The sequence below is a fragment of the Girardinichthys multiradiatus genome, chromosome 3, assembly GCF_021462225.1.
Source record: "Girardinichthys multiradiatus isolate DD_20200921_A chromosome 3, DD_fGirMul_XY1, whole genome shotgun sequence".
Lineage (NCBI taxonomy): Eukaryota > Metazoa > Chordata > Actinopteri > Cyprinodontiformes > Goodeidae > Girardinichthys > Girardinichthys multiradiatus.
Window position 1 is genome coordinate 23562710 of NC_061796.1, and position 23566 is coordinate 23586275.

Consider the following 23566-nt stretch of genomic DNA (forward strand, 5'->3'; position numbering starts at 1 on the left):
CCTTTTCCTTAAATGGAATATTGAAGCTTCTGATTGTCCAAGACAATCACAGCTGAATATACGGAGAGCAGGTATCCCTCTTGACTGAAGGCAAAAGGGATCATACTAGAGATAAACATATGGCCTTTAAAACAGCTTTAGACTGAATAGATAAAAGGATCAACAGCAAAATAATCTGTATTTATCTCAGATGACTTTTTCTCCTCTTTCCCTCGAGTGAGTGAGGGAATAGGGGGAGGTGGAGAGTACAGCCCTATCCGAGAGAATGCAGTCCGCAAAGATGGTTCTCCCTGGCTCTACGTTTCTCATGCCTGCTTCTCTATTATTACTTCAGGTCAACCTGGTGATGTCCAACAAAACAATTAACTATTGTTTGTTCCACAAAAATCTGACAGTAACAGAGACAAACCTGATATGAAATGAAACAAGCAGCTGCTCACATAGTGTGGTGTTGAGCTACGTAAACCCTCCAGTAGGGCAGTTTGCATCCCATACAGGACACCGGTCCAACGCAGGGCAACACAGAGACCCACAGGAAACAACCACGCACGCACACACCGATACACATTGGTAATTTAGAGGAACCAATTAACTTAACGGTCCTGTTTTTGGCCTGGGTAAGGAACCTGTAGTACCCAATAAGAACCCAAGCATGCACAGGGAGAATGTGCAAATTCCATGTTGAAAGAATCCAGGCCAAAAATCAAACCCAGAACATTTTTGCTGCAAGGCAATAGTGTTACAGACTGTATCACTGTGCTGCCCAGCCTTTATCATGATAAGCAAAAGTGAAACGTTTCATCCCATCTGTTTGTCTCTGTTGGCCACAGTTTACAACAGCGCAGAAACTTAATTTTGCATGAAAAAGCAACATTTGTGGCGTCACTCTGGTAGCGTTGTCTGATGATGGCTCTGTTCTGTGCGGCCTCCAGAGCAGGTGCAGGAAGTTAGCTGATGTACCATTTAAACAACTAATTATAAAACAGAACAGGCACTTTGGTGACAAACTAAAGGTGTTCTGTGTTGATAGAAAACCACTTTACCTTTGCTCCACAATAATAAACTGTGAGCTGGGATACTAACTTACTGTATTTAACCAAACTGAAGATGCTGAAAGACTTACACACTACAAAGATAATATTGACCTCTCAGAAGAATTTCGCTCAAAGAAATACATAATATAGCTTTAATTTCTGTTTTAGCAGTGACACACCTTTAATAGTATAGTAGAACACTGCTGTGATTGGTGGTGAGTTGAACTGGAATGCCCTCATCTTATCACATTTTCCTTCTAATAAGACAGTAAGCTGAATCATTTTAAAATAAAACCCTGAGTTCATAAGACACATCTGAAGCATTAATGAATTTTATTTCAGGTAAACAACATTAAACATTTACAGAAGGACATTACATCTCCCATAATAACATTACATAGAGGTTATAACAAATGCAACAGCAATTCTTTAGTACACAATATTATTTCATGTTACAGAGTGATTGGCGACTCTTCTGCTTTCCAAACCAATTGTGAAAAGGATGTTTTTTGTTTTTCAGTGCAGCATACAAAAGAAAAGCAAACTGCAAGAGAAGCTTCATATTAAAATCTTTAAAACACAAATTCATTAATGAGCACAGCCAGGATGCACGTGAGAGCCAACCTATATGTTTATTCTAGTTAAAACCACCTATGCCTACATGATCAATGCCAAAAATATATGCCTTTTATATATATTTATAGAAATACGCCTTATCGTACATGAGCGTTAAGGAGACTCTTCCAACCCTGTTTACCACCATACGGTAAGTGTGTCTTCAACTTTTTCACTTCCGCCTTTGACATTTCTGGTAATATTTTTTTTTCTGTCACAGTGTTAAATCTGCAATACCACCCCTTTCACTGGACTTTCTGTAAGATGTATGAAGAACATTCCTGTTTGAACAGAGTTTAATCTCTGCCCACGCAGGACTTGAAAAGTTTTATAAAACTGCAGGCTGCAGAAGCTCCGGGGAACAGTTGGGGGGGGGGGGGGATCAACGTGCGGCACATGAGACGTGTGCTCACACAGGGAGCAACAGCAAAAATGATTATTTTTGTCTAATACTGCCTGCAGTCCCTAAAGTCACTCGAGGCTGGGCAATCTTAGCACAGCTCGATGGTATTAACCCTCTTCTGTCACGCTGTTTTAGTAACAGTACCCATTGCCTCTCCTCCCCTTTTTCCTGCTGCACAATCACAGCCGGCGGGTGACACTGAAAAGCTGAGAGATAACTTCAAGTAGAGCAATTCTAACAGGTCCCCTCTGTCCATGTAAAGGTTCAAATCGAGGGATGAGATTTACATTTGTAAGAAAGCCGGCATGCTCTGCATCCAACCAAGGGAGAGTGCATGAATATTTATGCATTTATCGTTTAGGGAAAGCCAGCGAGTAAAGTGACCATACAGGCAAACTTTCTTTAAAGTGCATTTTTAAAATGCTGCTGGGTAAGTTAATCTTTTTTTAACCTCAGAGCCTTAATGTGGTTGGAAAAGCTGGACTGAAATGTAGTCACTATAAATCGTCAACGTGCCTCATAAGTCCGGTATCAGTTGGCTTCCCTGTTATTGGTTGGATAGTCTGAGAAACATCTGTATGCAATAGTTAAATGTCATATAGAGAAATGAAAATGATCATCCTTCTAAGCAACAGTTTCAATGTTTGACCACGCTGTAAAACAGACCACACTGTGTCCAAGAGCAAAATCACAAGTTATTCCGAACAGTTGTGTGCTTCGGAGTCACTTTCAGTTCAGCACTAACAATGTTAAACTAAAAGAGGGAAAACAGATCACTTATGTGCAAAATGTCATGTATGGGTCTTCTTTTCTGGTGAAAACGGGTTCTGGTTTCCCTCTTTGTTCCATGTGTGTTTGACTGGATCAGTAATCAGTGGGTCTACAAAAACCTTCCATATGCAGAATTCCTGTGACAGGTTTGACTCAACTTCCATGTGGAAAACTTACTCTAGTTCAAGTCAGAAACAACAAACAATATACAGTATATACAGAATGTGTATTCAGTACAGGTTTTAATTAACTTACTAAATGAATTATTTTGGTTGTTGCCATCGTGATGTGTAGTTGTGCTAATGAGAGGAGTTGTGTGTTATTGCAACAAAAGGTATGCAGAAAAGTTGAGTGTCAATAACGTTGCTAGTAAGGAAGGGCCATATAGACTAAAATGTATGTTGTTTATTGCGATAATGATAAAAGTGCTAATAACAAGAAAATAAATTCTCTGCAGTCTTTTTAACAGTAAATTGTATAGCTATGACTGTATGTCAGTGCATATAGCAACAGCCCCACAAACACAAAAACTAATAAATAAATTGTACCAATTTACAAATAGGCTACTGCAGTATACTGTTACATTAAGTAGTGCAATTGTATCACTGAAAGCATACAGTAGCTAGATTCAATTATATTTTCAAATATATTGATATTTATTGATGCTTTCATTAACCAAGAGAGGAAAACATAGAGAAAATGATCATTCTCAACTATACTGTTATTTTTTCAGAGTTTGCAGTCATCAATAGTTGCAATTTATCGTTATGATAAATTATAAATCTTATCATGACAGTACCTTTTTCTAGATAATAATAATAATAGTAAACAAAATTTTTGTCCACCCCTAGTTTTCTTGTTTCCTTGGTCCTGGAGAAAAGTTGGGATAATGGGATAGAAGACACTGCTAATAGCATTCTCTTTAACATTTTATTGGGATAGGTACAGTCTACATTCCAGCAGATGATCAGGAGCTCTCCAACATTTGACCTCCTGAGTTAAAATACTCTGCAACAACTGGTGACACAAAGGCCTTATTAAATTTGTCCACTGTCCTCAGACAGCAGGCTGCCTCTTCCCAACAGGACATGCCCAGATAACCTCCAAAAGGAGGTGTCCTGATTGTAAGCCTGACTGCCTCAGCTGACTCCTTTCGATATGGAGAAGCAGCAGCTCTACTACAAGATTCCCCTGGTTGATGGACCTACTTTTCCTTTCCCCTAAGATAAAGCCAGAAGGGATCTTATTCCTCAGCTATGATCAGCATCTCATGACTTGGTGGGGGTTGCAACCCACAGACGAGTAAACTAAGATTTTCACCCTTTGGCCCTTGTTCAACGTTACAGAAAACTGAACTGTTTATCCATCTCAAGCAGCATCCTGCCATCACACAGGAATGATACACCAGCTGCAGCCAGCCTACATGAGTGAGACTGTGAAATTTGGTTTAATGCCAACGCATGTTATGGCTAGCTTTGGAATAAATTACTTAAAAAATACAACAGTGGCTTGGATGGAGAGAAGAACATTTTACTGTAACAGCTTTTAAGCATTAAGTAGCCTTTGGAAAAAAGCCAAAACAAAATTCTTCTACCTGGACAGAGGCATTAAAAGGGCAATGGGGACTACACTGTACTGTAGCTGAAAGGACCGGATGATGCGGAGGAATTTTTACTGGCAGGTCTCTATTAACTGTGATTGTGTGTGTGTGTGTGTTGGAGGGGAATGGGGATCACATTCACAGTATCCATTTGTCCGTGGCTTTAGATTTGCAGCCTTGTATTTTTGGCTAATCAACAGTGCAAGGCCGTTATTATTGTTCACTTGATTTGAAACTGATTGATAAGAAGGAAGCCATTGGTTTGATAGTACTTCACAGTTATCACCAAACAACTACTCAGTTATATTAAAATATTATCTCACAAGAAAAAAGAAAGAAATCTAAGCAGTAGAAAAACATATTTGCAGATGTGACTTTATGTAGCTGAGCCTTGTTCAGCAAAAAGTTCCAAAACATCAAGGAAAAGATGCAAAGTTGGGGGAAGACATATATGGGGAACATAAGCAGAGCATATGTTTGTGGTAGACGAACGAGTCAAAGTTATTCACAACCTGTGAAGTACATGCTGCAATAATTCTCTCACACATTTACTTAGATAAGATAAGGAAAACTCGGACTCATTTGACCCAAATTAATTTGACTCGGGATGAACAAATATAGGTAGTGACATGGATCGATCGATTTTTTGCCGTGTCAGAAAATTTGGAAACTGGATTTTCCAGAACTGGATGACAACATACAGTGAGCTTTTCAGCCTATTGCCTTGCTGCTTTACTTTTATGAACATTAATTCATATTCTCAGATGGAAGCACTGACACTAATATTGCCCATGTTTATTACGCTGAAACGTATGTTTTCATCAGAGCCATTGTGTTCAGTTGGAGTATTAGGTCTAAAAGCATGTTAGCACTGTCACCCATCAGCACGTCTAAGATGTCCAATAGAGGTGGTTTAGGAGGAGCTTTCAGGTTGCATAACAAAACAGATATTAGGATCTGATTCCAACATGGAGGTCCACTGATTGCTGGCATGTTCCTGCAGACGGTGCTCTATTTACCCAAGCTTTTACCTAACCCAAAAATAGTGTCACATTAATAAACATTAGACTACATGCTTAAAAATCATAGTAACCAGGGGCCTCATGTTCAAAGAATGAGAATGCACAAACAGCAGCAAACACTGTGGTCCATGCAACAATGAACTGACCATGGAAATCTGAGCAGCCCAATGCCAACTTCATGGCTGGCATTGTAGTCTGCTGGAGTGCTGTATAAAATACATTGAACAACAATGGCTTCATTTTTATTGTGATGATTATTATTGTTATAAAAGTATATTGCAAATGGCGAAGTTTGAAGATAACCCATCTTTACAGAGTGAACAGATTTTCTGGGCCAAGATCACAAATGGCTCTTCAGCCGCTTAAGGTTTCCAAGGGGAATCTTGTTGAAAGTGTGCAGAGGTGCAGCTGGTCGCTACAAAGAGCTGCAAGCTTATACACATCAAGCCTGTTCTCACCTACCATTGTGTATTCACTGAATCAGTACTAGTCAGTGGTTTGAGTGAGTGACTTCCTGTTTATTGCTGGTTAAACTACAGTATCACAGCATCTTACAAATGCACAAAACCTGACCTCGAACACTGATGTTTATGCACAGATGTAAACACTTTATTACTCTGACCCAAACTGAAGGTGAAGGTGTTTAAAACACCTTCAGGACATATTAGATGTAATTAAATTATCATATTATTCCATATGCTGTGCTTCTGAGGTTATCAAAATGCAATGACTGTTAAATATGATTAAAAGTTTAAAACATTAACTAAAATGTAAACAGTGTCAATATATGTCAAATTATCATTTTTCTTCAAGGATTAGTTAAATACGGTTGTTAGTTTATTCACCAAAATCTTCTTTAATCATTTAGAAAGATTTTTGAATTATTTACAATTCTGAATTCCAAGAGAGGAAAAAGCCAAACAATTAAGAACCTTTGTGCTGTCTGCTCAGAGCTAACTCCATGGGCAGACAGCACCTGCGCGACCAATGGCTGATGATCCCTTCCATCTGACAAGGCCGACCTGGAACAGAAGCCCAATCAGTCTTCTCAAAGATTTTTTTTTATGCCACTAGCGGACTTTATTTTTCGGTAGTAGGTAAACATGAAAGAGGGGCGAAGAGAGGGAGAGACATTCGGATAGGTCATCGGGTTCAGGACTCTAACCCGGGACAGCCGCACCGAAGACTATAGCCTCTGCCCAAGCCTGATGATTTTTAAACATACTGGTGCTACCATGCATCATGTATAAGCTTTAGTAGAGCGACATTTATCCAACCTTATTCCCTGAGTGGCCTCTGTGTTTACAGTTGTACTTGGCCTCAACCCCTTCCTCGCCACAGTTCTGCATTAATTTACAATAACAGCAAGTGTGATCCAGTTACTGTAAACAGTAACAGATTTTGTAAATAAAATATCATGACTTGTCCAATTTGTGTTTCTATGTGCATCTACCTACTTTAGGAGAAGAATGCTACCTGCAGGCCAAATATAACTATTTGTATGTTCACATGAGCGTGTTTTGGGAGGAGTCTGGTATTCCCTCATAAATACTTTAAGGTTGACTGGGATGTACAAAGAACTTTGAGCGTATGTATTAAATTTAAGCACGTTTCAGAAATCTGGATTTGTTTGCTGGTACACCATTTCTGGATTTAAGCATACACCCTGGTTCAGTGGGAAACCCATCGTGGGAAATCCGTGCAACTCTTTGAACATAAGGCCACATGTTTTTCACATCATATTTTTTGGAAGAGTTATCTGATACAAAGAGCAGCACCTTTACTAACTTGCTTAAAAGACCTGGCCACCTTTTTTTTGATAATGTCATGTCACACCGCAAAATAGCATAAAGCAAAATTTGGACTTATCTTCCGGAATATTTCTCAGTTTTACTGTGGCAAGGATGAATGAGTCTGTACACGGCTGCCACTGCATTTCACTTTAACCTTTTCCTGTGAACCTCAGTGCTTAAAGATATTTTCTTTCCAAAGTATTAAAGACAGAGGCAAGAGGGATTCATAACATCATCACGGAATAGGTAACTTTTAAAGCATGTAGACCTGAAATACCAAACAATGAAGGACCTCCAATGTGGCTGCCAGAGGACATGTTGCATCACCTGAAAGCTCTCCTCCTCAACTTGTTTAAGCATATTTTTTCCACAAAGTGCCACAAATCAGAGTTGACTTGGACAGAAGTAAATCAAAATCCTTAGGACTTCCTGTTGTCTTCAACATACCTGTACTGTGTCTCCCCTACATGGGTTTCTCCAGGGAAATTATACCTTGTGAGAGCAGTTTAGTGGTAACAAGCAATAATAATAAAACTGTCCATTATATAGTTTCTAGATGATTATATCATACATACAAATATACATTCATAAATAGGAGGCTAGTTACAAACACAGAACACAATATGTAGCGATAGTAAAGTCTGTTTGTTTCTACTGTGACATTGATTAATGAGTTATTGGAACCTTATAAAAAGTAAACAAAGCTTGTAAATAATAGCTTGAAATCTTAGGTACCATTCAAAATGCACACCTTCTCACTCACCTTCTCATGCATGCATTCACCATGCACACACACACGCATGCACGCACGCACTCACACACACACACACACACACGCACACACACAGAAATACATTTTGTGAAGGTAATAAATAAAGAGAACTGGGGCTCTTCTCAATATCACCATCTTTATCTTCATGTTTTCTTTTTTCACAGCAGCCACCTGGAAAGAGACAATGACAGAAACAACGTGTCAGCAACACTGCAGACCACTGACACCATGAAAAAACCCCACTTATTACACTTCTGTTCTCCTGCAACAATGAGTTAAACACTGAGTTAACGCAGTGGTGAGTTTTGCTTAAGCTGATGCATCTCCGAGGAATTATGAAAAACACTGTAGAGAAAGAAGAGATTCCGTGTGTGTTACTCTACATTAGCAGAATAAACCAGCTACTTTCTAAATAATATGAAGGACATGAAGGTGACCTGGGCACAGATTATGGTTTGGTGGCTTGTTGGTTTATGGTTAGAAATAAGACATGATGCCTGAAGGAGTGTCTGATTCTGTTATTAGAATAAAAACAATTGGCTAAAGATCATCTTAGGTTAGCCTCATTAGAAAGTACCATTAATTGCCACTGGCTCTGATTTTCTTATGATTTTAACAGCACGTTTACACAAATAGAGAGTCTCTCATTGCTGACATTCTGTCTTGCTGGTGATAGTGGCTCCTCCAAGAAACAACATGCTGCCACGACAGGTGCAAGGGTTAAGGATACTTTTCCCAGAGGTTATAATTTACTGGTGGTTGTCAGTAATCCAGCAAGCATTTAAAATAGCATGCATGGTCTATTGGAATATACTCTTAAAAGATATACGTACTCAGAAACAGAAATAGTTAAGCATCAACTACATGGTTTAACTCGCCATGTACAGTATCTCTGTGTTTGATATGGGTTGGTCCAAGTGAACAAGTGAAAGGCATACTGGGGAACATAAACCACTGTCACATCTATGTGTCACTTATGATATGCCCCAGTTTTGAAAGTGCATTTGTTTTGGGATGACTGGTAAGAAATGCTCAGTGTTTTATTACATTAGGAGGAGTAAGTTATGTAGAAGAAAGTTGAAATTTAATTTGTGAATTTGGTCTAAATGGGCAATCCATGGTTCTGTTATCGTGTACATTTTCATCTGCGTTGACTCTAAGTCTTAAAAAATATAATGCTACTAAACTGTAAAAATAAAACGAAGGCCTGGAAGGGGCATGTTTACAAACCTTTATTTCTAAGAACATTGAGTGCTGTTATGAATAGTATGTAATGGTTAGTGGGCAGGTCCAAAAGGTGTTATCTTTAAAATTTTCTTTCTGGTACATTTCTCCATTCATCATTCAGTTATCAAACATCTGTCAGTACCATAGACTTTAGGACAGCCCACACCATGACATTCCTACCTGCAAACATAACCTTTAGCGTGGTGTTTCTGAGGTGAAGTACAAAACCCTTCTTACTCCAAACATGGTGTGTTTAATGACATCCGAGAGTTCAACTTTGACCTTATCTGACCAGATTATATTCTCTCAGTATTTCACTGGCTTGTTCAAATCGTTGGCAGCAAACTTTAAACAAGCTTTACCCTACTTCTTCTTTAGCAGTGGAGTCTTACGCTTTGAGTTTACACAATAGAGACCATTGCAGTTAGGTGCATTACTTTTTGTTCTTTGGGGAAAACCTGTGCCTGCTATATACCGGTAATGTTGAAGATCTCTGTGAGACCTCCTTGGCTCCAGAAATGGCCGGTTCAGAGTGATAATAGGTTCTTTCTACTTTCAGATATTGACTCCAACTACGTTTCCCGGAACATTGAAAAATGTAGAAATGCAGCTGTAAGCAATACCATCAGTATGCTTTGCAACAGTAAGACATTTAGTGATTGTATTCTTGCCTATGCAATAATTTGGTAATGAGAACCCTTTTATATGCCATCAATTAAGAACAAACCAGTTAATATTGACTTGCACATAGCAGTAGGAATGTGTACATCCTTTTCTTTATGTGGTCAATAGTTATTCTCTGTACCATTACACTTTATGACATTTATGGATAACTTGGGTTATTACTGACATCTGGTGTGAATTTCATGTTAACTAGAACTATTAGAAACATATTCTGAAAGAAAATGTTCCATGTTCAATACTTATTTTACCCACTGCATGGTATCAGAAGAGGATCAAGCCCATTAATCCATCCAATGAATGGTCTTATCCAAGATCCGGTTGTGGGGTAACAGGTCCAGCAGGGAAACTGAGATATCCTATTTGCTAATGGCACATTCCATCTAATTCTGGAGAGCTTCATTAAGAGGTTTCGAGATCAGAAGGAATAGACAGTTTCTCCAATAGTTTTGGAGACTGCCCTGTGTCTCCCAGTGGGACATGCCCATTGAACCTTCAAATGTTTCTGGAGCAATCCTCATCAGATTCATCACAATTGACTCCTGTCAATGCATGGGAGCAGTGGCTCTTCCTGGAAGTTTGACCTAATGGACCTCCTCAGCCTATCTCTCAGGCTGAGCCCGACCAGTCAACGAAGGAAGCTCATTTCAAGTGCTTGTATCAATGCACTTGTTCTTGCCTCAAACTGTAGGGGAAGTTCAGAATGCAGACAGACTAATGTGGCAGCTTAACAAACCTCTCTCCTATGCTGGTTGGACCTCACCGTTAGCATTTGCCCCTATTCATAGTATATTTAGCTCAACATTTTAGTAGCAATAATGTGCTGGTTAATACAATGTTGACTTGGAAGAGAAGAAGAAAAATCCCCAAAATAAGCTAAAAATAAATGGCATTTTCTACAAAAATGTACGGTAAAAGCTGTAAGCTGAACTGTTTTAGCTGAATACTACTGAAGGTCAAATTAATATAAAACAAATTTCTAAAAACAAATTTATGAGCAGAATGTTTAGAAAAGCAGAGTTGTCCGCTTATTTGCTAAAGCACAACTTTTAAATGAAAAGGTCGAAAAAGCCGAGATAAAAAAAAAGTTGAGATAAAAACAGTTGTTAAAGTGTAAAAAGAACAGTAGATACTAGAAAAAACAATAGTAGAACTGCTTGCTGATCTACTGAAATAAGTGTATCTAAGCTGAAAACTGATGAAGAAGCTGCAGTGAATGGAGAAAGTTGCTAAATGAATCAGCAGAACATTCAGAAAAGTACAATCAGACTTGTAAGCTGATTTGCTGAGGTAGCAAAACTGTCAGCTTGAACATGGAGAAGAATATTCAGTGTCAGTGATCTGCAAAGTAACTTTAGTTTTGGCTAAGACTTGCTTCAAAAGCTTTCACAGAGCTCCTAAATCAACTAGACCACCTGTTGAAACGTGCTTTAAAAGCTGAAGATAGCTGATTACATTAAACACTTGCAATGTTAGTAAAGCAAATATGATAATTTCAACTGATATGCTGTAGTAGCAAATCTGTTAGCTGAAAACTACAAAAGAAGAACTGCCAACTATGCAAACGTAACTGCACTCAGTACTCCGGAAATTAACTGAAAGAGTCTAAGAGGAAACATTTTACAAAAAATATCTTGAAGAAATACATTAAATTAATTTGCAGGAACAGTAGCTGAGGTATTAGATGTAGTTGAACACGTTAATTGAATTTTCAGTAAGCGAACTTGAGAGACAATAGTGAGAAAACTAGTGTGCAGTACTGTTAAAAATTATGAAATCTCAATGCTTTGCAACTGGTAGAATTATAAAGAAAAATTGGGCTGTCAGCTAAAAAAATAGCTGCAAAGGAAAAGACCTTCATCGACATTTTAGCTGTGGAAGGTGTGGAGGAAAGACAATGAATGCAGCATGTTCTGTAATACATGCATTGTTTGGGAAATACTGTCATTCACAAAAAGGTTAAAATTTACCCCAACAACAAAAAAGACAATTCATTTTTAGAAACATCATAAACTAGAGCTGCAAACCCAGAAATGTGATCTGTAAAAGGACATTATCAGATGGGATGTGTTGTTTTCTGATGTTCTAATGGCAAACTGCACCTTGTCATACAGATTAGTGGTCAGTGGAACGGCAGCCAAGGATGACCTGAGTGAATTATTTTACAGATTAAAATATGTTCAGTCATTAAACAACCACAGCAAAAATAATGGCACATTTTTCACATTCATTTGGGTTTTCTATTCCTTGTATCTATGAATGCAACAGTTTATTACAATGTTCCAAAAGTTAACACCTGTGGAAATCTGAACTTAACTTAGTCAATTTTCCTGCTTTTTACTCACATTTGCTTTATCGTCTTTAATCCTCAGAAAGCCCATTTCATTTTATTTTGGAATTGTGCCGCTCAATGTAGTAGCATGTTGGAGCGGCTCTGACACTTTTAATTATTTTAAGAACTCAAATTTATCTTGTGGTTGATAAATCTTTTTTTTTTTTTTTGTAAGATTATTCTCTCAGGGATGGCATGCTGTGCAGCTGGAAGGATTTTTGTTGATACTTTTAGACATTTGTTTATGATGTGTTACCATGGAAACGGGGTGATTGTTTTTCCATACGGGAGCAGCTGATTAATATCTAAAAAGCTCAAATAATACTTCAACTACAACCCCAAATCCCTGATGAGTTGAAAAGGAGGTGCCGTGGATGAGGAGCAGGGGCAAAGAGAAGAGAGAGAAGGAGGAAGTTCAAACCATCTCTTCCATTGATTAAGGGCAATGTGAGATTGTTGGGAAACAAGTTAAATGAACTCCAAGCCCTACAAAGGACCCAGCCATAGTATCGGGAATGCAGTATTATGTGTTACATTGAGACATGGGTGCAGGATCATAGCCCCGACTCCAGCGTCTCTCTGCCAGGCTTTCTGACCATACAAGCAGACAGAGATTTAAGGAGGAGCAGCAAACCCAAAGAAGGTGGACTAGCAGTACTTGTAAACAACAGATGATGTAATCTAGGACATGTTATTGTGAAGTGTTGTCTCTGCAGTCCAGATATTGAACTGTTAGCAATAGGGTTTTGTCCATATTATTTACCCAGAGAGTTCACCAGTGTTATTTTGGTAACAGTATACGTCACCTTTAGCAGTTGCCAACACTGCATGTGATGCCATCAGCTCAGCTGTTGCTAAGCTACAGACACAACACCCCAATGCATTTGTGGCAATATCTGGTGATTTTAACCATGCTTCTCTCTCTGCTACACTTCCAATGTTTCAACAGTTTGTCGGCTGTTGTCAGATTTGTTTTATGCAAATGTCAGGACTCATACATCTCTAAAGCAATACCTCCTCTAGGCAAATCAGATCACAATCTTGTTTTTCTATCCTCAAAATATCAGCCCTTTGTTCAGAGGCAACCTGTAATAAAGGGAAGATGGTCACAGGAAGCTGAAGAAGCCCTGCGAGGTTGTTGGATCACCATTCACCTGAAGGACCTGCTTAACAAGAAAAAAGAGCCTTCAGAGAGGGAGACGGGGATTTATTGAGGAGTATACAGAAGCAACTTAAAGTCAAGATAAGAGACAGTAAGGAGGTGTACAAGAAGCTGGAGAGCAAGTTTCAGCAAAACAATATCAGAGATGTGTGGTCAGGGATGAAGAAGATCACAGACTTCAAGCAGAAGGATGATCAGACCGATGGATGTCTGGACAGAGCCAATGAACTGAACACATTCTTCAATAGGTTCAGTCCTGAAATAAGCTCAGCATCCTCCTCTCCTGCTCACAACCCAACAGACATCCCACCCTCCTTTGACCCACAGCTTTCTTGTCACACCTCAAATGTCTTTTCTTCCACATCAGCCATGGATCCTTCTACTTCTACATGTGTGCCTCCAACCAGATCAGAAGATGCTGATGCTCCCTTTGCCTCGCCCTTCCACCTGTGTCTCAAGAAGTCAGGTGAAGTGACAACTGCAGAGACTGAACCAGAATATGGCTGCAGGTCCAGATGGTGTCAGTCGTAGAATCCTGAAGGGCTGTGCATAGCAGCTCTGTGGGATTCTGCAGCAACTCTTCAACCTTAGCCTGGCCCAGAAGAAGGTTCCAGTTTGTTCAGAAGTCTTGTTTCGGTACCAAAGAAAACTCACCTATTAGTCCTAAATGACTATAAACCTGTTGCCCTGATATCCCACATCATGAAGGTCCTAGAGAGACTCCTGTTGGCCCACCTGAGTACGAAAACAAACTATCAGGACCCGCTTCAGTTTGCTTATCGCTGCGGAGTTGGAGTTGAAGACGCCATCATACACCTGCTTCAACAAACCCACCGTCATCTGGACAAAACCAGCAGCACTGTGATGATCATGTTCTTTGATTTCTCCAGTGCATTTAACACAATTCAACCTGATTTTCTTTGTCAGAAACTCCAGAAGACTTTTGTTGAGGTGGAGACATCAACAATCTCCTGGATCAAAGACTACCTGACAAACAGACCACAGTTTGTGAGACTGAAGGATTGTGTGTCTAACCAGGTAGTCAGCAGCACAGGAGCACCACAGGGAACTATACTCTCACCATTCCTTTTCACTCTGTACACCTCAGACGTCCAGTACCAGACAGACTCCTGTCATCTGCAGTTGTGGGGTAGATCAGAGATTGACAAGAAGCTGAGTACAGGAAGCTGGTGGACTACTTTGTGGCATGGTGTGGAAACAATAATCTCATTTTGAACGTGAATAAAACAAAGGAGATGATTGTAGATTTTAAGAGAAACAAGAATAGGTCAGATACTATTTCCATCATGGGAGAAGAGGAGGAGGTGGTGGAGGAGTATAGATACCTAGGTGTTCACCTGGGCAACAGACTGGAGTAGAAATGCAACTATGAACCCGTCAACAAGAAGGGACAGAGCAGTCTGTACTTCCTGAGGAAGCTTAGGTCCTTCGGTGTTTGCAGCAAGATGCTGCATATCTTCTATAAGTCTGTTGTTGAAAGTGTGATCTCTTCTGCCATCATCTGCTGGGGAAGCAGCATCAGAGTCAGGGACTTAAAAAAGCTCAACAAGCTGATAAAGAAGGCTGGCTCTGTTCTGGGGACTCCTCTGGAACCTCTGTAGATCATTGCACAAAGAAGGATTCTTCATAAAATGAAGAACATTATGGAGAACCCTGAGCATCTTCAGTCAGAGGCTTCTTCAGATCTGCTGTAAGATAGATCGCTATACAGGAGATCCTTCCTGTCCACAGCCATCAGCATCTACAACGGCTCTTTGAAGAAACCTGCATAATATGAGCTACAACAACATTTAATTTCCTTTTGGGATTAATAAAGTATTCTTGAATTGAATTAAGAAAATCTCTCATATTCAGTGGTGAAGAACCCTGCATAATAACTTACACTACAATCAAGATAAAGTAAAAAATCATGATAAAACACTTCAAATTAATAAAATTAAACTGAACCTGAGAGACTAAAATCATTGAATTCACCCCAGATGTGAGGTGCATGACATGGCAGATCTTGTTTCTTTTTGAGCTTGAAAGGTGATGAACAGGTGAAATAATTTATATTAGTAAAGTAGATCCGATAAGGATGTAGCTTTCGTAGAATGGCTTTTATGATAGTGGCCAGCTAGCCTGTCAACAGACATCAATGTTTAACTTATTTGTAAAGGAATGTAAACAGGCAAAGAATGCATTTAATTGCAAGACATACTTGAATTCCCGTGAATTCCTCTGTTACAGCTCCAAGTTTTGCAACATCCTCCTATTGTGAAGGAAAATATTAATCATAGTTAAAACAATGAACTTATGTAATACCATTGTTGTGGTTTTAAATTATTACAATATTGACTGTAAGGTCCTTCTGAAAAATCTGAGTATAAAATAAACATTTCATTTGGTCCACTTTAATATAGGCTCTATGCTACCATTGTAAATACAGATAAATGTTGAATAAATGCAGAAGTACATTGAAATTAAATCACTTTTTGATTCAAGTGACAAAACTTCAACATCCATCAGCCTCCATCAGCCATCACTACCATTCAGTGCCTTATATCCTAACAAGTATAGATAGATAAATTATATCCTTTCACAAACAGTGCAGAAACACTCCTGCAGCAAAACACTGAGATCAGCTATTTCTATGCAGAGCCAAACAGTCACCTTTCTGTAAAGACTTGTTTTAGCTTCTTGGGTCTGCTGAAATTGGAAGACATCTGACCCAATTACTTAAATAAAATCATTTAAAAAAGAGGGTTGGACATCTTGCTGCCACACTGTGGGTAGAGAAAGAAGTTCTCCTCAATCTGTGAAATGTTCTGCACTCACACAGGTGCTGACTTCACTTTCCATTTGAATCAAGCCCTCACCTGTGTAGCCAGCTTCCATCTCCGCTCAAATACTCACTCTCAAAACACAAACAAGTTATTTTCTGTTGAAAATACTTGTTATCTGAGCTCTGCTGTTTGACTCCCAGACACAGCTTAAAGAACAAAGCAAATGCCAGAACTAGCAGATTAATGTTTTCTGTCCATTTTGTGGATTTCTCTCTCGCTCTCTAGATTGTTAGTCACCGCAGCATTTTATATCAATTGTTGTTAATATGAATGTTAGATTGCTCTCTAGATATCTCTAGAGAACAATCTAACATTGTCTGGTTGAGAACCATGATCTGATCAAGGCAATGACTATTAAAAATGGCATGTATGTCATTGGGCATTAGCAGGTTACTGATCATAAACAGGTATAAATATTTAGTAACTGTCAGTGTTGACTAACAATGATTTGTATTTATTGATCAGCACACATTAAAACTTCACCTGCATGGGTAAACACTCCCAAAGGTGCTATTTATCAATTGCAAAAACAAGGTAATTTCTAACATAATGCATTTTTTGTTCTATGTTCGTCTTGGATTAAACCATTCCAGCAAGCATAATGACACACTGAATGCTTTCACAGGATGCACACATAGAAAAAAAACGAAGAACTGCTAAATCTTTAGAACATCAATTACCTGTCCTTTATTGTTACTGGAAGAAATGAAAGAAGGGAGCAGAGCTTTGAGGCAAAGCGGAGCAGGAAACTGACCGAGAGATCAGAGGATAAAGATGAGGAGAATCAGGGAGTGTAAGCAGGAGAAGGAATTATGGATGTCAAGCAAGTGAGAGTGAGAGATAGAGAGGTGGAGACGATGAAGAGGATGAGCCACAGAGGAACAAAGGGAGAAGTGATCAGAAAAAGAAGCGGAACGGTAAGAGATTGACGAAAAGGAGAGATCTGCAGATTAATAAATAATAAATTGCCCCTTTGTGGTCTGTTTCCTCACCAAATCCTTTCTTTCCTGATCTCATTCCCACTCCTTTTCCTCTCTTTCTATCTGTCTGAGGATTGTTTCCTTCCAGTTGCTGGTTGTCAGCTCACAGTGGAAGCAGCCCTGTCCACATCAGGAATGCCAAAAAGCTGGCTGAAAGCCTTGTTTATCTACTGCTTCTGTAGCTTACTGACTCCAAACATGAACATGCATTAAATAGGTGTATGTGACCATGAGAAAATGTGTTTGTGATGTTCACTGAATATTGATCTGAATCTAGAGAACTACTTCAGTCCTACAGTTGACTAGTTTCAAAACTAGATTACAAACAAAACCAAAGTCTAATTACAAATGCATTTATTTTGTAATCCAAAGATTTAAAGTCAATATTTCATAGTCAAAGATTTTCCATCAGAATAATTTCTGAGGAGGGCTATTTTAGGATACGTTTACATTGCCTCTGTGAAATCGAATTCTAGCTCGTTTGTCTGGAAAGTCCGGTTTATTTCGTGAGGTGTAAATGTGCAATCAAACTCTGGTGCAGATCAAAGTAGCTAACTCTGTACCACCAAAAAACGTATGTCTCTGTCCGCTTGAAGCGAACCAAATGCAGGAAGCAGACTACAACACACAGCATCGTGGGTAAACACTCGTCGCCTCAGCAGAGACACCCAGACGTCCCTCTCCCCAGACACCTCCTCCAGCTCCTCCGGGGGGAGCCCAAGGCGGTCCCAGGCCAGCCGAGAGACATAGTCCCTCCAGCATGTCCTGGGCCATCCCCTGGGCCTCCTCCCGGTGGGACGTGCCTGGAACACCTCCCGAGGAAGGCATCCAGGAGGCATCCGGTATAGATGCCCGAGCCACCTCAACTGGCTCCTCTCGATGTGGAGGAGCAGTGGCTCTACTCCGAGCCCCTCCCGGATGGCCGAGCTCCTCACCCTATCTCTAAGGGAGTGCCTGGCCACCCTACGGAGGAAGCTCATTTCAGCCGCTTGTATCCAGAATCTCGTTCCTTCGGTCATGACCCAAAGTTCATGGCCATAGGTGAGGGTAGGAACGTAGACCGACCGGTAAGTTGAGAGCTTTGCTTTTCGGCTCAGCTCTCTCTTCACCACAACGGACCGACACAGTGCCCCCATTACTGCGGCAACCGCACCGATCCGTCTGTTGATCTCCCGCTCCATTTTTCCCTCACTCGTGAACAAGACCCCGAGATACTTAAAATCCTCCACTTGAGGCAGGAACTCCCCTCCAACCTGAAGAGGACAGGCCACCCTTTTCCGGTTGAGAACCATGGCCTCGGACTTGGAGGAGCTGATCTTCATCCCAGCCGCTTCACACTCTGCTGCGAACTGCCACAGCGCATGCTGTAGGTCTTGGCTAGAGGGGGCCAGCAGGACCACGTCATCTGCAAAAAGAAGAGACGAAATCCACTGGTCCCCAAACCAGACCCCCTCCGGCCCTTGACTGCATCTAGAAATCCTGTCCATAAAAGTTATGAACAGGACCAGTGACAAAGGGCAGCCCTGCCGGAGTCCAACATGCATCAGGAACAGGTCCGACTTAGTGACGGAAATGCGGACCAAACTCCTGCTCCGCTCGTACAGGGACCGGATGTCCCCTAATAAAGGGCTCCTGATTCCATACTCCTGGAGCACCCCCCACAGGGCATCATGAGGGACACAGTCAAATGCCTTCTCCAGGTCCACAAAACACAGGTGAACCGGTTGGGCAAACTCCCATGAACCCTCGAGCACCCCGTAGAGGGTATAGAGCTGGTCCAGTGTTCCACGGCCAGGACGAAAACCACACTGCTCCTCCTGAAGCCGAGGTTCGACTATCGGCCGGATTCTCCACTCCAATACCCTGGCGTAGGCCTTACCAGGGAGGCTGAGGAATGTGATCCCCCTGTAGTTGGAACACACCCTCCGGTGGGGACCACCACCCCAGTCTGCCAGTCCAGAGGCACTGTCCCCGACCGCCACGCAATGTTGAAGAGGCGTGTCAACCATGACAGCCCAACATCATCCAGAGATTTGAGGTACTCATCCACCTCCGAAGCCTTGCCACCGCGGAGCTTTTTAACCACCTCGGTGACTTCAGCCTGGGTGATGAAAGAGTCCAACCTTGAGTCCCCAGCCTCTGTTTCCACCACGGAATGCGTGATGGCAGGATTGAGGAGATCCTCGAAGTACTCTACGCTTGGCCTCACGGTACCAGTCAGCCGCCTCAGGAGTCCCACAAGCCAACCAAAGCCGATAGGACTCCTTCAGCTTGACAGCATCCCTTACTGCCGGTGTCCACCACCGGGTTCTGGGATTGCCGCCGCGACAGGCACCACAGACCTTACGACCGCAGCTACGGGCAGCAGCATCGACAATAGATGCGGAAAACATGGTCCTCTCGGACTCTATGTCTCCAACATCGTCCGGGATCTGGTCAAAGCTCTCCCGGAGGTGGGAGTTGAATACATCCCTAGCCGAGGGCTCCGCCAGGCATTCCCAGCAGACCCTCACTATGCGCTTGGGCATGCCAAGTCTGTCCAGCTTTCTCCTCCTCCAGCAGATCCAACTCACCACCAGGTGGTGATCAGTGGACAGGTCAGCCCCTCTCTTCACCCGAGTGTCCATAACATGCGGCCGAAGGTCTGATGATACGACAAAAAAGTCGATCATCGACCTCCTGCCTAGGGTGTCCTGGTGCCAAGTGCACTGATGGACACCCTTATGTTTGAACATGGTGTTCATTATGGACAATCCGTGACTAGCACAGAAGTCCAATAACAAAACACCGCTTGGATTCAGATTGGGGAGGCCATTCCTCCCGATCACGCCTCTCCTGGTGTCACTGTCATTTCCCACGTGGTCCTTGAAGTCCCCCAGCAGAATAATGGAGTCCCCGGGAGGGGCACTATCCAGCACCCCCGACAGGGACACCAAGAAGACCGGGTACTCTGCACTACCGCTTGGCCTGTAGGCCGAGACGACAGTCAGAGACCTATCCCCAACCCGAAGGCGCAGGGATACGACCCTCTCATCCACTGGGGTAAACCCCAACACGAGACGGCTGAGCTGGGGGGCAACAAGCAAACCCACCCCAGCCCGCCGCCTCTCCCCGTGGGCCACTCCAGAGTAAAAGACAGTCCAACCCCTCTCAAGGAGATGGGTTCCAGAGCTGTGCGTGGAGGCGAGCCCGACTATTTCTAGTCAATATCTCTTGACCTCCCGCACAACAAGCACAAGCTCAGGCTCCTTCCCCCCCAGCGAGGTGACATTCCACGTCCCTAGAGCCAGCCTAAGCATCCGGGGATCGGGCCACCGAGGTCTCAACCTTCGTCCGCCACCCAATCCTCTTTGCACCGGTCCCTCACGGTTCCCCCTACAGGTGGTGGGCCCACTGGGGGAGTGGGTAAACACAATCAAAGAAAATGCATGTGTAGAGGATAGCTGGAAAATATTTGCTCCCAGTCAAACGTGGAGTGAGGACAAGGTAATAGCTCAGATAGAAATATGGACAGATGAGAATATACTATAGCCTCTGGAAGCACTCATAACAATGCAGTTTTCAAACTAATTAGCAGAAAAACGGAGCCTGAAGGACTGAGAGCAGAGCAGTGCCACACAAAGGTGAAAAAACTTGGCTAACACTACAGTTCAGGAGACGTAAAGGACAAAGTTCCTTCGCATGAAAACCTAACGGCATGACCAGTGAGGGATGGAAATCATGATTTACAAGGTCCAGTTTGTTTGAAAAATTGCATTCTGAAAGAAAATTCAGACCAGCAGATGCAGCAACCCCAACGGAATCATGTGCACAACCAGACTCTGGGTCTACCGAACTATATGGTGTGAAAACAACCTCAGACGATAGAGTTCTGGGTCTGCTTCAGGGTCACCTCCCAGTGGAAGTAAGAACTAACCATTATCTGGGATCTCATTTAGTCATTTATGATCCGGAGAGTAGATGAATGAACCGGGAGCTTTGCTTTGACATACCAAAGCAAAGCCTTCATTACCACACGTGCCCTTCAAGGCCGTTTATCCTTCTACTGCTCCATACAACTATGAAGCCACCATATATATATATATATGCACACACATGTATAAATGCTTTCAATATTCTTTTAACATTGTTTTGATTTGATTTTTATCCAATATTTTATTATATTAGTCTTTTCTAGCTGTTCTTATAATGCTAGTTAACTTGTTTTATAATGTCTTGTATTTATTTTCTGACTCTTTGGTCCTCAGTCTTAAAGAAGACATATCATTCAAAATCCACTTTTTTAGTCTTTAAATACATTTTGTTGTGTGCTGTAGGAGTGCAGACAAGTTGAATTTAGTCTCTCCAGGTGCTGCGTTGATATCTAAATTTTCTGTTTGGATCATATTTTTAAGTACGTTCAGTTTTCTCTCTCCTTTATTATGTTTTTCCAACTGTTACGTTACAGTATTTGCTGCCAAACAGCTAAATAAGATTATGGACTTCATCAAAAACTCTTAAAAGTGCCTGGTTAAATTTTTATTTTTCATGTAAATGTTCCCACATTAGTGGTGAAAATCCCCTTTGTTTGCGAGAAGCACTTCAAGGAGGAGTAATTCAGCAACCTCCTCCAGTATCAAGAAGGATTTACTGAAAGACTTCATCTGATTAAGGGGTCAGTTCCTTCTGTCTATGGAAACGACAGCACAGCAAAGCGGTAAGCTGCAAATAACGCTAAAATGAAAACAAACTTTATTTTGGACATGAATTTATTGTGTGTTGATATGACGTCCTGGCCATTGTTCTGATAGCAGTAGCATCGTGCCTTCTGCTTATGTTACACATATCCAACCCCCCCAGCCCCGCCTGCTCTGTTCTGTCAATTCATGTGCACTAAGTCATTTCCTTCAAGCTCTAAGTCCACTTCTCTGTCTGTATTGGTCCAAGATTCTGATATTGCGATGATATAAAACGGTCATGCGACTTGGTTCAAGTGATCTCTAAAGTTTATATAATTTGCATACAGACTCCTGTTAATGTGTATAATGGATAATTTTATACTGGTAATCAGTGTAATATCAGCAGTTGTTACTGATGGAGTTGAATAAGTAGTAGACGGGTCAACGTCAGGCTCATTGTCCAGTAAATTGTGATCATTGTCGTGAAATGCTTGCAGTTCAAACTTGTTCAATTCAGTGAGACTCCAGGTTATGTCATCTCCAGTGTGTCATGCTGTTGTGTTATGACTGTATGCAGAGTTGTTTGTTCCAGTTCCTGTTGCTAATTGGTATTTGTCCTGGTCGTCAATGCTCCTCGCCATAAGTACTTTGGCCTCCTCTGGTGTTCCAGTAAGTTTGATGATATTTTTACAGTTTGTAGTCGAGGTATGTTAAGTGTACTTAACACCTGTAAAGTGCATTTTTGGCGATGTCTGCATTGTGCTTTGTCAGGTGCTCATTGATGAAGAAATTTGATTCCTTTAATTTGTGTATTTGTTGTGGCAGAGCATTCTTGTCCTTTTTCTGTTAACAAAGCTCGTGATGACTGCAGGTTTGTTGCTGGTGTTCTTCCTGGGCAGAGGATGGCAGGCTTCAGTCTTGTCACAGTCCAGATTTATCCCTCTGGATTTCAAAATGTAGTCACCTGTTGTTCCGTGGAGTTGGCATCCAGCTTACTGGGCCCAACCCCGCTGTCAGTGGCTACCGCCCTCATATATGACCAGGGCTTAGGATGGAGCCCACTGATGACATCATTCAACTTGTTGTATTGTTCCAGGTCAGCAGCTCTACTCTCTAGAAAGGCAATTATCTTGTCCTTTTTTAGCACTTTGGTGACGGACCTCTACCAGCACAAGGTTTTCTCTCAGCCGTAGCTTCACAGTAGAGATTTCCTCTCAGACAAGTTACTTTCTTATGTCGTCGACCTCTTCAGCCAGTGTTACCTTCTTGGTGCCCATGTTTGTCCGTATACGCAAGCAGGCCTGAGTGGTGTCAGCTGTTAGCTGCCAACAATGCAGACATGTCTCTTACTTTGGTTATTAACTCCACAGATTTGCCACCTTATTGTAACTAAGAGGTTTTTTTCTCCCAAGTGCTCGGTGCCTGGTACTTTGGTACTTGGTAGGGTGTGCCATGGCAAATTGGCCTCAGGGGTTGGATCAGACAAACAAATTCCAAGAAATAGACAGGCCAAGACCACAATAAACAGGATCCCTGGAAAAGGAAAAAAATGGATGCCGCTAAGGAATGTATTTATTTGTAGGGAAATAAATTACTCCAAACCACCCATTAAGTGCTCCAATGGGTTCAGGTTTTAGAATGATTCACTGTGTTTAGTGTCTTTGCAGCAT

The 23566-nt window shown here is 41.5% G+C and overlaps 1 protein-coding gene across 1 annotated transcript in view; it reads right to left on the reverse strand.

Annotated features, from left to right (window-relative positions):
- Nucleotides 1-1350: 1350 nt before the first annotated feature.
- cdk14 (cyclin-dependent kinase 14) overlaps nt 1351-23566 on the reverse strand; it is a 264192-nt gene continuing 241976 nt past the window's right edge. The window contains exon 15 of the mRNA XM_047360592.1: nt 1351-8181. The gene's annotated coding sequence lies outside the window, so the exon portion shown is untranslated. The remainder of the gene's footprint in view (nt 8182-23566) is intronic.